The following is a 16,858-nucleotide window of genomic DNA, read 5'->3' as shown; positions in this document are numbered from 1 at the left end:
CTCATATTATACCAGATAAGAAGGTCTGTATAAAATTTTCTTGAGTAGTCCATCAAAAATGTCCAGTCAACATTGTGACTTGGAGTCTGAAAAAGTAGCTCTTCTGAAGATTGAGTAAGAATTCCATAGCAAATGACATATCTTCAGAGTCATTATTTTATTATATAATCATATTCAACTCCATATCAACCTAGAGTTGCCTATAACATATTTCAAAAAGTAAAATTGAGATGACATTATAGTGGGGAACTATAATTTGGTCTCATAGGCAAAGCATTCACATCTGGTCCATAGTAACTCCCTGCTGACATTTTCTATAAAATGGATGGAAAATAGACTATTGACTATATAGGAAAAAAAAAGAAAAAAAAACACAAAAAGAACATGTGCAAAAGTATACCAAGGGCTTAATCATACAATGTACTCTACTTCAGAGGGAGTGGAAAGCAAGATGGCCTTCACGGCCTTGGGAGGCCAGTGCTGTTTCTGCCCACTTTTATTTCTTTCATCTAGGCAGCTGGAAGGACAATTTATGAGAAGATTTTGATAGATTCTTGCACATGGGATAGAGTTTGAGTATCTTGGTAGAATCAAATAAGAAAGCTTTTGTTTTCTAAATTTGAGCTAGGAAATTGAAAAGAAATGCTTTAATTTCATATCGTTTGATTGACTTCACTATGTGTACCCTCAGCAGGGCTAACTATGTGTGTAGGATTTTGCAGGACTGGATTCCTTTAAAATGTGTTTGCTTGCTAACTAATTTTGAATCTCTCATCCTAACATACCCACCATAAATAAAATATTGCTACTACACATACAGCAGCATTTTCATAAAACATCAGTCTAATGGGTAAATTCTGAAAAGCTAGTCCTTTCCTACCACCACATTTTGTTATGTCTCTGTCATGGGTTAAACCACTTAGGAGTTTACCGTTGCAATGCGAACACCTGCTAGCAAAGCCATTAAACTGCAACCTTTCCTATTGCTCAGTTCAGCTAACAAGCTGCTTTAAATGGCCTTCAGACAGCACTGTAACACCAGTGAGTTTTTTTCTGTTCCTCCTCTTGGGACACATAGTGGAGAGCTATTCATCAGTTATTAGGACTTTGCCCTGTTTGTCCTGCTGTGAAAGCTAGAGGAACTTAGAGCAACATGTCTTACGGAYTCTTTTTTAAAGAAAATTCCAATACAAGTACTGGAGACTTATATCCACAGAGAAATAACTAATGACCTGCCATGTCATAAATCTCAATTTTAACTGGTAAGTTTGTCAGATTTCAGTGTTAATACTGCGTAGATTTTTACAGTGCACAGTAATTCAGGAAAATTCAGGATATTGCAGTTAACCAGTCTTATTAATAAAATACATAATTACAAAGAATAAGATGCATAATTTTAATTGTCATTTTTAAATCTATCTGTTCATCATGTAACGTCTAAAACTATTCTGCACTTTTTTACCACACTGAATACACAAATAGAAGATACAAATGCTGAAGCCAGTAATAAACCATTTATTTACAAAGAAATTCTGAAATGTAAACTGCATTTCTGAACTTTAATATTTCTAAAATGACTCCACTTAGACATGTGTAAGTGTGATTCATGCTTCAAGTCTGCTCACCTCACACAGAGTGATGTAGTGTCACTATTTCATTCATTCTAAATGCAGCATCCATAAGGATTTAAAGAGTAGGCATCACCATAAATCAATGTTATTGGACTATATTTTCAAACAAAACATTTTACAGACATAGACATCCTACATTCCATACCAATCATGAAATACTTGCATGAAGGTCAGCTAAAGTCAGCAACAACTTATGGATTAATTTTCCCTAAGAATAAAAGATACTTATGTATTTTTTTGAGGACATTATGGTAGCTTAAATCTATACAAGATTTCTATGTAGAATTTCTAATAGTCATAAGAGCTTTGTAAGAGCTGTAAAACAAATGACATTAAGAAGATATGTAAGCACTGGAGGTTGTCTTTTCTGATGAAGCTCAGACGGGACCCGGGAACTATGCTGCTTTATGTCACCATTTTATAAAAGATAGAAATATCAAAGAATTACAGAAATAGTAACAGTAGTAAAAATCCATACCAATGTGAAGTGTGATTTAGACATTTAGAAATCTGTATTTTTCTTACAAACATAAAGAAAATAAAATGAAATTGTATTGTCAGTGTGGTATCCTTTTCCACTGTGTCTTTTCCACAGAACCTTTTGTATATAAAAAGTAAGAATAAGTTGTGGACTCAGGAACTCGTACCTGCTCCTGTAACCTCACGTGCTCCGGGTGAGTCCTGCCATTAAATTGGAAGGTAGACCTGCTGCTCAGGGTTTCATAGGAAGGACCTACAGATCAGAAGAAAATAGAAGCCTGTCGCTGAGGATCAGCTGCCAAACACACCTACTTTGCTTTCTACCCCATACCCGATTCTCTCCTCTTTTGCACTGTTTTTTCCTAAGGCACTTTGAGAGGTGCTGGGGGGGGGAGGGGAACCTGTTATTTTGATACTAGGGTAGATGGTGAAATTTTTGTCTGCTTGGTCACTTTTTTTAAGACACTTGGGAACAAAAAAAAATAATAATAAAAAATAAAAAATAAAAAAAAAACAAGCTGCCAGTTTAGCCAGATTAGACAAAGTTACCAGTCATCCCAGAGCAGTCCTAGAGTTTTTATTTTTTACCCTTTTCTGGTCCTACAAGGTATGACAGCTCCTGCCTTGGTCTATATCAAAGAATGAATTGGAACTTCTGTTCTTCCTGCCCTAATCTAGAAATTTCTTGGACTCAAATCCAGTTGTTTTTCCAACTTTACTGATGATTTGGCCTGACTTTCCCCATTGGGATATTCTAAAGATTGCTTTGAAGTTGTTAAAATAGAGTCAACAAGGCCATTATGTTAAGCACTCAAATACACCTCAGGAAATTCTAGAGCAGTAAGTGTGCCTATTTCTACTTCTTGAACTAAATAACCTGCTCCTATGGCTAGTGAATATATTAGTCCTGTCATTACAGGCTGCAAGATGGTTACACAATGAATAGACTTCATAAGCTTTGGGTTTTGTATGAGATAAGCAAAGGAAACCATATTTATGCCCTCTCGTAAAGGGCAGAGATTCATCCATTTGTAAAAATATCATGATGTGGATGGAGCTATTAATACAGGAAGTTCTAAAAATACGCTGACCAGGATTTTTTTTTAAAAAAGCAATACCTTAAAGGGCTGCTCAGAAATGGGCTTCTTTCCACACTGGAAGCCTTTAAAGTAGCAAATCAGGATAATATTAAACTACACTGCTAGGGATCAGATCTTGGCAGATCAGCAAATATGCTATTTTAACAATTTTAATATGTATTTATTTCATATTTTAATTGATATAGAGTATGAAAAAGACTGAAAATAGAGGATCTGCTTTTATTCTGCTAAAGAACTTTGATTCATCTATAAAGAGTAGAGGACAGATATTTAACCCAGAGCATAGCTTAGCAGCAACCTTGGGTTAGAAAAGCTATTACAGTGGGAGAATCCTCAGCTCTCTTGTTAATTTGGTCTTTCTAGAGCAGAGGTCAAGATCTGTCCTTTATAATTAGGCAAAAGAGAAATGTCTACTTACGTGTAACAACTAATAGTAAAACATCTTGAAAAGATCTCAGGTCAGACAGTCATCTCTGAGCCATGAGAACATGAAAAGTCTAATAATATCTTCTCTGTCTTTGCATTTTTTAGCACAAAATTATTTTCTGGGTTATCTAGTAATATTAAGAAAGAAGCAATTTACTGTATAATAATAGTAATAAAAAGAATCATTTACTATAAGATGGAAAGATTCTGCAGCATAATGAAATGCATAAACTGTAATCTAATGAATGTTCTGACTAGCATAATACATTATTTTTGTAAAGAATATTGCAGTACACTAGAGGTACAGAAATTTATCATATACTGGAATTTATATGTTACATAGTGATGAAATCCATCTGTTAGGTGCTCACTTATACCGCATAATGTAGTGAAAGCAGCCATCATCAATCACACATTACTCTAATCCTACCTCCATATTCTACTACTCCTGGGTCATTCAAGAATGGCAGTGGTAATGATCAGACCTGTAATTACAGAGCAAAGTAAGTATACTGAGTTCCAGTGAGGATAATGATGTTTACTTTTCATCTCAAGATAAATTTGGTGCAATCAAAATGCTAATAATGAAGTGCTAGCTACAGAATATCTACTATGGAGGACAACACTGCTATACCTAGGTATTGCAATTATTCTAAAAAAGCAGTCAACACCATTTTGTGAAGTGCTGCTCTTAAGGGAAGTTAGAGGCAGCATCAAAGAAAAGAATTTTTGAAGAGCAGAGGCTACTTCTGACACTTGTGTTGCCTAAAGTAATCATACCAAAATTAGAGAAGTTAGAGATAAAAACAATGCAGATTTTAGGAGAATCTAAACTACAATCTAGCTTGTTAAAATAAATGTGTTATAACACTGAGTACATTTAGCAATTTAATGCATGTATCTATATATATGTACACTGGTGGAACAAACTCAAGTAAAAGGATGCAATATTAGGACAAAATCAGGTTAAAAAAGAAAAAAAAAAGATTGCTGAATCAAAAAATTCAACACAGATATTGAAAGGAAAAAGTATTTCCTGATGAAACCGAAAAAGAGAATTTCCAAGATGCAGTGAAATGGATGGGAGAAGCTCATCACTCATTTCAGCTGAGCTTTTAATTTTTTTCCTGATGCTCAATACTCTGTTTTCAGCTCCTTTAAAATTTTTATTCTTATATTTGAGTTAGTTTATAAGCAAAATTGTTGTTATTAATGAACAGAAGTGAAGTGGAGTCTTTTTCTTTTTAAGTGTTTTTTCTCTCTTACTCTTTTTGTTGAGGAAGGTAGCAAAAATAACAGTTGAATGGCAATTAGTGTCCCTCCTGAAACTCAATTTATTATGCAGCAAAAGAATTCACTCAGCACTGGTTCCCATTGAGAGACATTTGTATCATGGCCTAGGTGGTGTTATAAAATCAATTGGTTCTCCTTGAGTGTTCTGTGGGCAAAACAGTGATAATGAACATATGCTTGAAATAGCATGCAGTGATAATTGTATTGGCCTCAGCCTTTAGCAATAATCTGGACTTCGAGGCCATCAGTGTAACCAGAAAACAGTCTTAAAAGGAAAACATAGGAAGCCAGGTGGAAGAAAAATTAAAGCTGAGACATCAACATTAATCAGTGGTTGTGCTGAATGAACTGAATGAATCATTTCTGTCCAGCACCAGCTACAGAGCTGATGTACTGAATAGCTTTTAGTACATGTGCAGGTTGTGTAGCACAAAAATAAAGACTTGAGAACAGGTCTCAAAGCATGAAATGTATCTTGCAGTTTTTTCCTCAGGATGTTGAGAAAGTAGCAGGAGAAGGAGAGGGGATGGTTCTACACCCCCTGGAATGGGGATGTTCACTTCTTTCCACAGCCCTCTGGTGCCTGGATAGACTAGAAGAGGTGGTCCTGGCCAGAAGAGGTGTTGCTGAGATCTAGGGAGACAGACTTTCCGCTGATCTTGATTGCTTTGGCTTTCTGCACTATGCGCACTTTCCCACAAGAAACTGTCCCATATTCCCTGAAACTCTGCTTGCACCAAAAAATCCACAAGCATAAGAGTGCAATATTCAAACTGAGAGAGAATGGAAGTGAAAGAAAGAAAAAGGATGGTGCATAGAGAAAAGAATTAAACTAATGGCACAATCAGAATATATAAAAGTTTGTAGAGAATTATTAAAAGCTTATATTGTCAGGATTTGGCTTAGAACAGTGCACACGTATATATTTTTATTTTATCTTAGAGTACTCTGATTCTGATCTCAGTRGTGTGTGATAGGACAAGTGCCAAAAGGGTATTTCAGTGAGTCATGTCAGATTTACAGGAATTCAGAGGAGGGTGGATGGAGCTCTCCGTTTCCTCTGAGGAAGCCCACAGGGAGAGACGAGGTCTGCGGTCAGTACAGATCGCGAGCCTACATGGGATCAAGGAGCTCTTCCCGGTGCGTTTCAGAGGTCCCGGGGCAGCCAGACCGCCAGGTGCGCCCAGGCTGGCTGCTTACGACGTGGCAGCGCATGCACGACGGGGTGAGAGGTGCAGAGTGTGSAGACAGCGCTGGAAGCCGTCTGAAAACAGGCTGCTTTGTGAGAGTCCCGGTGCTTCCTCTTTCATGCAAGTGGGAGACACTGCGAGAACAGCCCTCAGACTGGTTATTTGTGCTTTCAGGCCTTATCTAGGCCAGAATCCAAAAATGCAGAGGCACGCACATAAGTTACCAGAGCGTTTTGTAACCTTGAGAGAAGKTCAGCCCAAGTTCAGTTCTAAAAATACAGGAATGAGCGGTGGGGGGTTATTATGCTATAGGAGCCGTTTTCCTCATCCTGTGAAAAGATTCTTCACTGTTGCGTTAGTTTTACATTCATGTAACTCCACTCATTGGAAGGCAATTACTCGTGCTTAATATGAGGGTAAATGTGAGTGCACCCAGGCTTTTAGTCTCCCAGCATTATGCGGATTTATTGGCAGCAGGCCCAAACCTCGCAGACCCTCTCCAGTTCAGGCCCCCACTCACCTCGGCAAGCAGCTCCGCCTGACAGAGGACCATATGCTGTGGCTGTATCAAGGTTGCCGATGTTGTTGTGAAAAGTTTAATCTCATCTTTCCTGCAGTTTGCAGCTTCCTTAAAAAAACTCCTATACTGATAAACCTTGCAAAACGCGGCCTTTCCTCGGAGCTGTTCTGTCAGTTGGGTTGGTGAATGTCTGTTTTTATTTTGCTGCTTTAGAATGGAAAAGCAGTAGATAGACTAAAAGGACAAAATAAAATGTTGCTTTACCTCTTGAGGTTTTAAAGATGTGTGAAATTCCCCAGTTTTTAACTTTCTACAGGATGGTGCTGTTATTGCTATGATACTGCTTATRGTAGTTAATTCTCTGTTATACTCTGGCGTCACTGAAGTTGTCTAATTTCAAAAACAGGAAATCTTTTTCAAGCTTTACTTTATTATTTGAAAGAAAACACAGTACAATTTACATTCAGCTTTGTATTTTCTGAGATGTTTCAGTAAAAATCTTCAAGTGGAAACTCCGGAAATGTGTTGAACTTGAATATTCATTATAATAGTATATTATGTTGAACAAAGGATTTAAAAGCTGCCCTTGTTTTGTCAGTAAATTCCAGGTAGTTAATTTCTATGTCCAACAAGATGCACAGATGTGCTGACATAATGTTCAGTGTTTCAGGCCTTTGCAGATATTAGTTCTTATTACTCATGCGTGCTCAGTATTCGCCCCTAGGAAAGATTAAGAGCCTCAYGTTGCTTTGGTATAAATCCAAGGTAACAATAGTGAAATCATGGTGGCTGTGTTGTGCAGAACTGGTATGAAAGCAATTAGGTTTCATAGCTCATGATTTGCAACCTCAATCTACTTCGTAGCGTTGTGCAGAACTGAATTGGCTGTAAAACTGCCTGGTGCATTCTCCGCATGTATTCGTACTAGAAATCGCTTGCATAGTTTCATAAATGTGTGAATGTTTTGCGTTAAAATTGCCTGTTTTCTCTTGGTCTAAACTCAGTGCAGATCCCGACAGTTTAAACGTGGTGAATTTGTGTCTGATCACGTCAGCCTAATGAACCAACCAGGCGTCAGCTTTGACAGGCTGCCTGACATCCGACAAGATGGAAATAAAAGACTCAGGGCAAAACTGTGACCCCATACAAGTCAATGGCAAAGCTCCTCTTGCCTTTAATGGGTCCAAGATTTCATCCTTGGCTCTCTGCCTCATCTCTCACTCCAAGAGACAAACAGCACACAGCACAGCAAGGACTACTGACAGTGTGTGTGCTCTAGAGTATAACGAGGCATTAACAGAGCATAGGGCTTTTGGATCTCAGCGGAGAAGTGGGGTTTTTTAGAACAGGGTGAGAGAAGAAAAGATAAACACGTAACTGACAAGAGGGAAAAGTCGCTCCTGTGCGTACCAGGGGAAAGTGAGAAATTGCTTAGATTTTGTTTTCTTTTGCTGTTGCTTCTGCTTTCTGAAGTCACCCAACAGCCTACTGGAAAAGACTCGCTACCATTGCTCAGTGAAACGCAGAATAGCATGCATAACGATCGAGAAATGCTTCTGCCAAGGGACCTCCCACATCCAGAACTCAGGAAATGCCCTGACTTGGAAGAATTTACACAGTCCCCCTGCAGATCCCCTTCTCTCCCACAGGTGACGATAACTTTGTTTCAGTACAACATAATTTAATTATGGAAACTTCAGAGGGCAAAGGTGGGTTAGTCGCTTGCTCTGCTCTGTGGATCACGAGAATTACCTTGTTACAGAGCCTTCCCTCCCGGCCCCTCGTTCTCGCCAGGGTTTGGATACCCTGCGGCAGCAGCGGGAGTTGACGATCTCTTCCTGCTATGAGCACCCAGGGCTGAGCTCACCCCCAGGGCTCGTCCCGACACGGGGCYGGACCCCAACTCTGCGCGGCCCGACCATCCGCACGGTCAGCATATCCCAGGGTTTCCCCAGTCTGAAGTTGTCTTCTTCCTTGTAAAGCAGCTTCAGGCCGCTGCTCCTSTCCACCAGCCTGCCTGCTGCGGGGTTCTGCGGGGCGGTGGAGCAGACGGCGGCGCTGCCGCCTCGTGACAGGGCCCGTGTTCGCGTCCCGCCAGCGACGCCTTCGTTGGAGGATTGCACCCGGGGCCTCCCGGGGCCCGCGCGCAGGGAGACGCCCCCGCTGCGCCGCGCGGAGGCGAGCCGGGCCACGCCGGAGCTGCACGCGCGCACGGCCCTGCCCCGAGCCGGCCGGCTCTGCCCGGTTTTACCCTCTGCTTGCGCTGAGAAGACATTCGGAAAAACGAATAGTTGCACACCGAGCTGGAAGACTAAAACGTGCTTTATCCGCCCAATGGGGGAGCGAATAAGAAATTCCACGAGATCCCTGGCAAAGATCCCAGAGACAAATTACCGAGTTTCTTACGGCATTTTGCCTTAATTAGCTCTGCTCAGGTGACTCCCCGTTGGCTCTCGGGCAGGGAGAATTTCAGCTCTGAGTAACGCTGAAAGTCCAGTCCAAGTCGTAACTTTATTCACACAAATCTAGAGTAACACTGTTATTCAAACAACTTATCCTCAATTTATAGCAGAATAACTAGCATCAGAATCTGCCTCTGAGCTGTATTTTTGGAAGCAGAGGCTGTGGGAACAGTTGACGGAATAGCTCAGCGGGTCGCTGCTCACTTCGCATCAGCTGTGGGTCTGGTCCAGAGTCTTTCATTCCTGGAATAAAAACAGTCAACTAATTTTGAATAAGCAATTTCTTTCCCTTTGATGTGGGCCAGGCAGTCAACTAGGAATGTTTTCAAAACTGAGCCTGAGAGCTAGATAAGGACAGAATTAGGGGTATAATTTCTGTCAGTATGGTACTAGTGCCATTTCCAAGACAGCAGTTTGACTTCTGAGACACCTATGTTCACAGAAATTTAAAATATTGGAACATATGGTCTTAGCAGAAGCACAAAAGATTTTTTTTTAACTTCATGTCATATCCCATCACATTACGAAGGGCTGTGCTGCGTAACGTGATGAGATGCACATTTTAACGCATAGGCCTTTTTTTTTGTGATATCAAGCAGGAGAGAGTTTTAGGGAGCAAATTGGGTCACTCACTGCTGAACTAACTGGTCAGCAAACCGACATAATGACTATTTTCAAGTTTGCTCTTAAATTTGCCACTTTCCTGCTTCCCATTAAATCAGGCAGAAAATAGAGCTGTGTCAAAAATTAGGTACTTCCTAAGAAATTGTTCCCCTTTTTGTTCATTTTTCTTTGGCACTCATCACAGGGAAAGGGGGAAAATGTCCTTTTACCTAGGATAGTTTCACCACTTTGACCGTTAAGTGAAAAGCAGCTTTTGTCAGCAAAGTGCTTTTTGCTTCCTGATGGGTAATGTAATGTGTGAGTCAGTATGGAAAAGGAGTTGAAGGTCAAAGCTGTACGAGTACTTGCTGTGTCACTTGGTCTCCTGATCTGAATGTCACGCATGTCATTTGCAGAGCTCACTGTCAAAGAAGGGAAACCATGTCATAGCGGGGAGTTTGCAGGAGTACTGAAGAATAAACCAAGAAAAATGACTCCCTCGAAATGTGCCAAAAATAGGGAAAGGAGGAATTACTTAACTGTGTTTCTCATACACTGTGTGTATTTGCACATTGCCTTCTCTGGACACTGTTAGCCATCTTGTTCATTTGTGAAAGCAAGCAACAAACTTTGAAAGGTGAAATATTGATGAGTTTTGCCACTGACTTTGTGAGGCCTGAGATTTATCCAGGAACAACAACTAGAGAAAAGGAAGACTTGCGAGAGAGCAATAGAAAGTTTAAAGCAGTTGAAAGATCCTTGGGTATTCTTTTAATCAACATTTTCATTAATCCTATATTTTCAATTGAAACTCTCCTTCCACAAAAAATGTTGCTGAAAATACTCTGTTTGTTGTTCAGCAACATTAACCTTTTAAAATCTCAATTATGTTCTAAAATGAAATGTGTATGTGCACACTGATTTCCTTGTTTGCAGCAGGACCTTTCATTATATTGGCTCTGCTTTTTTTAACATCAAAAAGTAGAATGAAAGGTTCCTTTARAGAACCGTGGCTTATTTACTCTGTGCAACTGGACCTTAGTAACTTTGCCCCCCTCTTTTCACTGACTGCTCCCAGGTTTTGTAGATTGGGTTTAAAATATTAGTTTTGACATTTAAAGCCCTTAATTGACTAGGTCTCAACAAAGTGCCTTACAGAGCTTCTGGCACTCTGCATACCACTTCCTCTTTTTGGGTCAAAAGGGGCAAAGCTCTTGTATTTGAAGGTCTGCAGAAGTAGAAAGGGCACTGTTAACATTTCTGTATGTTCAGCTAAAGATCACAGAACAGGCTCCTATATGACTTTTCCCAGGATCATGTATTTCTGTTTTAAGGAGGAATTATAATCCCTTTTACTTCAGGGGACTTTGAGAGGACTGTTTAACCTGGATTACAAAATCATGTAATGATTTGCTGTGATAAATTATAAAGATTTTTACTTTTTAAATTGCAAAATCTGAACAACTGTGATCAAAGGAAAACACATACATGTGTCCTGGCCCCTAATGACATGACTGAGTCCACAGCTCCTAAATGCTTTCCCTCAGGAATGAATACAGCCCCATTTTTTCAGGCTTCCTCTCTTGTATGGTTTTCCTCATCTGGGATCTGCCCTTGCAAATGTCTCAGGATGTGACTAACTCAACTGGATTTCTTGTGTATAAATCCATCATGCTCTTAAACCCAAATAGGCAGATCCCACAACCGCTTATGTGGCTCATTTTACAGGATGGTGATGTAAACTGGAGAGCTGAGAGATTTATTTTCAAGAGCCTTATTTTGGAGAGAGTTAGAGAAATGATTTAAAACGTATTTTTAGTATTCTCATCTGCATTATACTTCTGCCTTGAAGTTTCAGTTTATTTTGCTATTAATAGTCCATGATTTTGTGTTGCAATGAAGAGTCAGACTGGGACTAGTAAAGAACCATTTAAGTCACAATGATAGCAACCAGTCTTGCAACTGAGATCAGGGTTATAAATCAGGAGATGTCGCCCCTCATAGTTTATAGTGTCTTTCACAATTCATTGACACCAATGAATAAGCATAATTTACGAACCATAGAAAAATAGTGAAGTTGGGTTTATGGGCATCTTGTGAAAATGTTTAATAAACTGAAGTTGAAATAGACTGTGTTTCTACAGACTATTTAAGTACCTTTAATAGATACCCATCTGAGAGGCATAATTTCTGTCAGCGATTTTACTTGTTACATTTCAAAGCACAGTATCATCATGTCATTTTATTTTAATGTTACTTAATGAAGGAGACATAATCATGACTGAAGTCTTTCAAAGTCCCTATAGATGTTGTAGTTAAGGTGATTAGTAGCCCACGTGTTTTGGACATATGCTGAAGAAGAACTTCCTAATTCTGCACAGCCTTGCCACCGGGAGCAACTCTGAAATCCATCTATGTAAGTATAAACTGTGCAATATAACTTAAGAAGAAAACTCCTGTTATCCCTGTTAACAGGCCAAAGCATTCGTAATGGCTCTGCCTGGGTCAGTATGTACTGAAGCACRATAAGAATAGGTCTACAGAGCAGAACAGCTGGTGCTGAGGACCTGATGTCTACATTTGGGAAGGGGGCAATAGCTCATATTAGTTCTTGGCTGTTCCTGTGAACTGAACGCCCATTAGCAGCTGGAGTGCTTTGGGTCTGCTCTTGGAACATGGYTTCTGGTTTATTTTCATTTGAAGAAATCCAGCTCATGAGCTCCAAGATCCCTTAGCAATGTGACTCAAAACTTAGGAAGCAGAAACAAATGAGATATTTACTTTAAATGTGCGCTCCTGATCCAAATTAAAATGCTGATGTAGATTCACCCATTTAGTAAACATTTAGTAGATATTTAGTAGACAAAGATAATGTGGAAATGTAGCTGCTCCAATATCAAAGACATATTCTCCAGGAGAATTAAGGAAAGATTTTTTTTTTGATGATGATCCCAAAGTATTCTGCTGCTCTGTGCTCTCCAATACTTGTCCCAGCTGCCCATGAAAAAACAAACAAATAAACAAAAGCCTACAAAACTACAGAGTCTTTTTCAACAAGAGGGTGCTATGTACCTCTGTGAGAATGTTATTTAAACCATGTGACTGTCAATTTCTAAGGATTATTCAATCTTTATTAAACAGAAGAGTAAACATTTATTGAAGGCTTGGAGTAATCCTTCAATACACAGTGCTGGTCCCATCCAATGTACTGTAACATATAGAGAGCTTCTCTGCTTCAAAAAGTATATATTTTTTAAATATCTGAAATTCTTTTCACAGATTTGCTTTTACAAATAGGAAGTGCCTCTATCTTCCCAATGCCAAAATTCTTCTTACCTGAATAAACTTCTCATCAATCCTGAGGGAGAAAGTTTAAAGCAGTGTAAGTCTGTGCAGTTCAGCAGATCTGGCCCGTTGTTTCTTTATCCTGTTTGAAACAGGCACGACTCTGGTAACAATAATAAAAAGAATCCATGACTTTTCCAACCTAATAGTTCATCCGTTTTGATGGATTACAATGAATTAATCATACAGGATTTTGATAACATATTTTATTATATTGATTGAAAGGATTCGCTTGAGATGACAGCTAACATGGCTCAATAGCCAAAAGCTTTTTTAGCACAACTATAGGGCTATTCACTGCAGCTGCCATTCTTGAATGAAACAAAAGCAGGGAGGAGAGTGAGTGGTGTATCGTGGTGATCTGTTTCACTCCACAGCCATGTAATATACTAGTAATTGCAATTAAGCAAGCAGAGTTTCAGAAGAAAACATTGTGTTTGAGACTTAAGCCCTCAAAAAATCTGCCAGACTAAAGGTGAATATACAGTAGTCGAACTTTTTTCAGTTATACTTTATTTAATTGCTTCATGGGAAGTAACCCTTTGTTCTTCTTGGCTAGAGCCGCACTCTTCAGCTAGGGATCGGTAGCTGCAATATTGAATCCAGCTTTATGGAGCACACTTCATAAAAGAGGTGGACCAATTACAGCTAGTCAGAGGATTATAACAAGAAGTCATTGGTGTTTATACAACTTGACCTTGGACAACACAGTGAATGAACTCAGTTGCTTAACCTAAAGAGGAAAAGACTGAGTATGACAAGATAACAGTCTCCAGATACACAGAGAGCCACTGTAAAGAGGCTGGGAATAATCTGTTGTCCATGTTTGTGACAGATAGGAAAAGAAATAAGGGATTTAAATTGAAGTAAGGAAGATTCARGTCAGATATTAGGAAGAACTTTTGAACAGTAAAGATAGTGAAGGGAAATGTTAGGATATATTGCCTGGGGAGGAATGTCCATCACTGAAAGTCTTCAAGAAAAAGTTAGACAAACATCTGTCAGGACTGACATAGATAGAATCAGCCCTGCTTTGACACAAAGAGAGGCCTATGCTACGCTTTAAAAATTCCATGTTATTAGTCATTACAGCTATATCTGGTCTACAATATGTTTTGCATACACATTTCACTGTGTTAAAAGCATGCTGAGTTCAATATCTCTTCCTTGAATGACTACGCAACAGAATTAAGCCTAGTTGTTTAGCCCTTATTTATTCCCCCAGTATGCTTGCATTACAATATAGTCTTTAATTATCCCATCATATGTTGCTTTATTCTCACAGCCTTCTATCTTATTAGTCCATTGGATGAATTCTGTTCAGTGAAAGCATATTATTTTACATACTGTCTGATGTTCAGTGGGCATCTGTATGTTTTGTTGCTGCATGATGTCCAGCCTTGCTCTGAAGAAAAATTTACTGTATTTTTAGGAAGATTTCTACAGCTGTCTTCATTGTAGTATTTGGGTAATACATTAACATTAGCTTACCTCTCAGCACTCCTCTGACATCTGTATAGCCATTTGGGACCTCATTCTGATACTGATTTTTCAGTGCAGTCACTATTACATAGCACCACACATGTTCAGAAGAGAATTCTAATACAAATTGTTTTAAGTTTAGCAGCTTTAGTATATCGCTTCCTAAGATCTCAGTGGTGATTTCACAGTTAACAGCTCGTGTATATGTATTCTTCGTAGTCTCGAGCTGTGGCATTTGGTTTTTAACAGCAAACTCCATCATGCAATATCAGTTTGACAACTTGCAGGGTTCCTCAGTGAGGCTAAAACTTTTGGGTTCGCAACACTTGCACAAATTGACTGATTTATAGCAATAGTAGATTGTCATTCTCTATGTGTATCATCATTAGGATGGGATGAGATGCACAGCTTGTTATTTAGGTTTCACATATATTTATTAGAGCAGACTACAGGAATCCTAGACTCCAGTCCTGGCTTGGCAAGGAAATGTGTGCTAGTGGGTATAGGCAAGAGCAGGCTACCAACATCATTCAAACTCTAACATCACCCACTGCTAAGATCTCTTATGACAAAATGGGATTCTTTTCGAACAAGGCCAGAATATAGGAATAGTAATAAAAAGGGTTGAGCTCAGTGGAAAGCAGGAAGAAACGGGAAGGAGTGGCAAGATACTGATTTTAGGACAGAAGAAAATACGACCATCTGTAAGAAAGTTCTGTCTCATTGTTGTTTTTGTTAAATTTCTTGTCCTTTGAGCTATGAAAGACTTACCAGCCTGAAATTGGACCCTTTACCCTTTCATCTCTTGAATTTGTTGCTTTCTGTTCTACCTTTTATCAACTGTTTTATCCTTGACTTCCTTTTCCAGTTTCCCCAACATTTAATCCCATATTGTCAACCCTACTCCAGTCCTTTTTACAAGACTGTTTATAAGTTTTGGACTCCTCATATTCTTCCCCCTCCCTGAATCTACAGTCCGCTTGCCTAGTCATGTCACCTGTCCTCCTTAACAACTCCTTATCAGACACCAATCTTTTCCTACCTGCCTTCCTGCTCATCTGCTACATTTTCCTGAGGAACTCATCTAATATAAATGTATTTGGCATAAGCATTTGAAGTTTAGTTGCAATAAAGAAATGAAATCACAATTAATATATCTGTAGGCAGGCAGCATTATAAGTCCCATCTATAGTGTACACTGTTTACAAAATTGAGTATAGTGATCATTTTTACATGAGYAAACTGTTCTTGGCATTAAATTACCACTCACATAATCTTAAAGAAACACCGTATTGCTTCTCTGTATAGATGGGTAGACAAAAATAATTTCAATTAGCTTCAAAGGGTGGAGCTGTTGTGTATCTGAGGTCATGATCCTAAAAATGTTATCCATGCAGTCTACATGTTAAAAATTCAGTTGAGCTGTTCAAAGACTTTTTACAGTTGTCTGAATGCTCGTCGCTTTCTCAGAGCAAATCCTTTGAATAATCAGGATGTTTTATGCTTTTTCTTGTCTATAGTAGAAATGTTTTACTTATATAAGGTATTCTGTGTATCTGCCTTACTCATTTTTTTCTTAATACATCATACTCAATTTTATATGTTCTAGACCTGCATACACAAGCCTAATTTGTATACTTAATGGTCCTTCATGAAACAAGCATTTAAACTCTTAGCCTAATAGTTTCAGTTGATTTATTAAAYGATATATTTGCTAACTGCAATATGGAAAAATATATATATATGTACTCAGGCACTGTGGTTTTGCAATATTAAAATTGCAACCAATTTTCTTGTATGTAATTTAAAGAAAATGTAGCATATAAAAATGAATAATAGTCTGATTTCAGAGTGTTTTATAGTTGTAAACATATGATGTATAGGTAAATCTGAGGTGTCATTAATTCAGAATTTATGAACATGAAAGTCATGCAGAACTTAATGTGATGGATAAATTTTTGTTTGGTCTGAGTCATGTTTATTGTTCATCTTCATGTCCAAACAGCAGAAGACAGTCTACTTTTTCTGTCCCAGAAAAAATAATTAGTTTGAAAATATGTTTCTCAAAAAGACCTTGATTTAGGATGAAATGTGAATATTTCATACAATCTTTTTCTTGCTCAGAGTTTTCTATCCTCTCAAACTGTAAAGGAAACATTAATATAGGAGTTGGAGCAACTCACCAGCCTTCCCAATAGAGAACCGTCATCTACCACTAACTACAAAATGCTGAAGAGGCGGAGAAATATGTACTTTAAGACAGATATAGATAGATGGTTTTCTTTGCCTATGCTCTATCTCTTGATTTGTAATCTATTTTTTCCCT

Source organism: Rhea americana, unplaced genomic scaffold (genome assembly GCF_003343005.1).
Source record: "Rhea americana isolate MKP2758 unplaced genomic scaffold, rheAme1 scaffold_2, whole genome shotgun sequence".
NCBI classification, from domain to species: Eukaryota; Metazoa; Chordata; class Aves; order Rheiformes; family Rheidae; genus Rhea; species Rhea americana.
Note: the sequence above shows the minus strand (reverse complement) of the source record.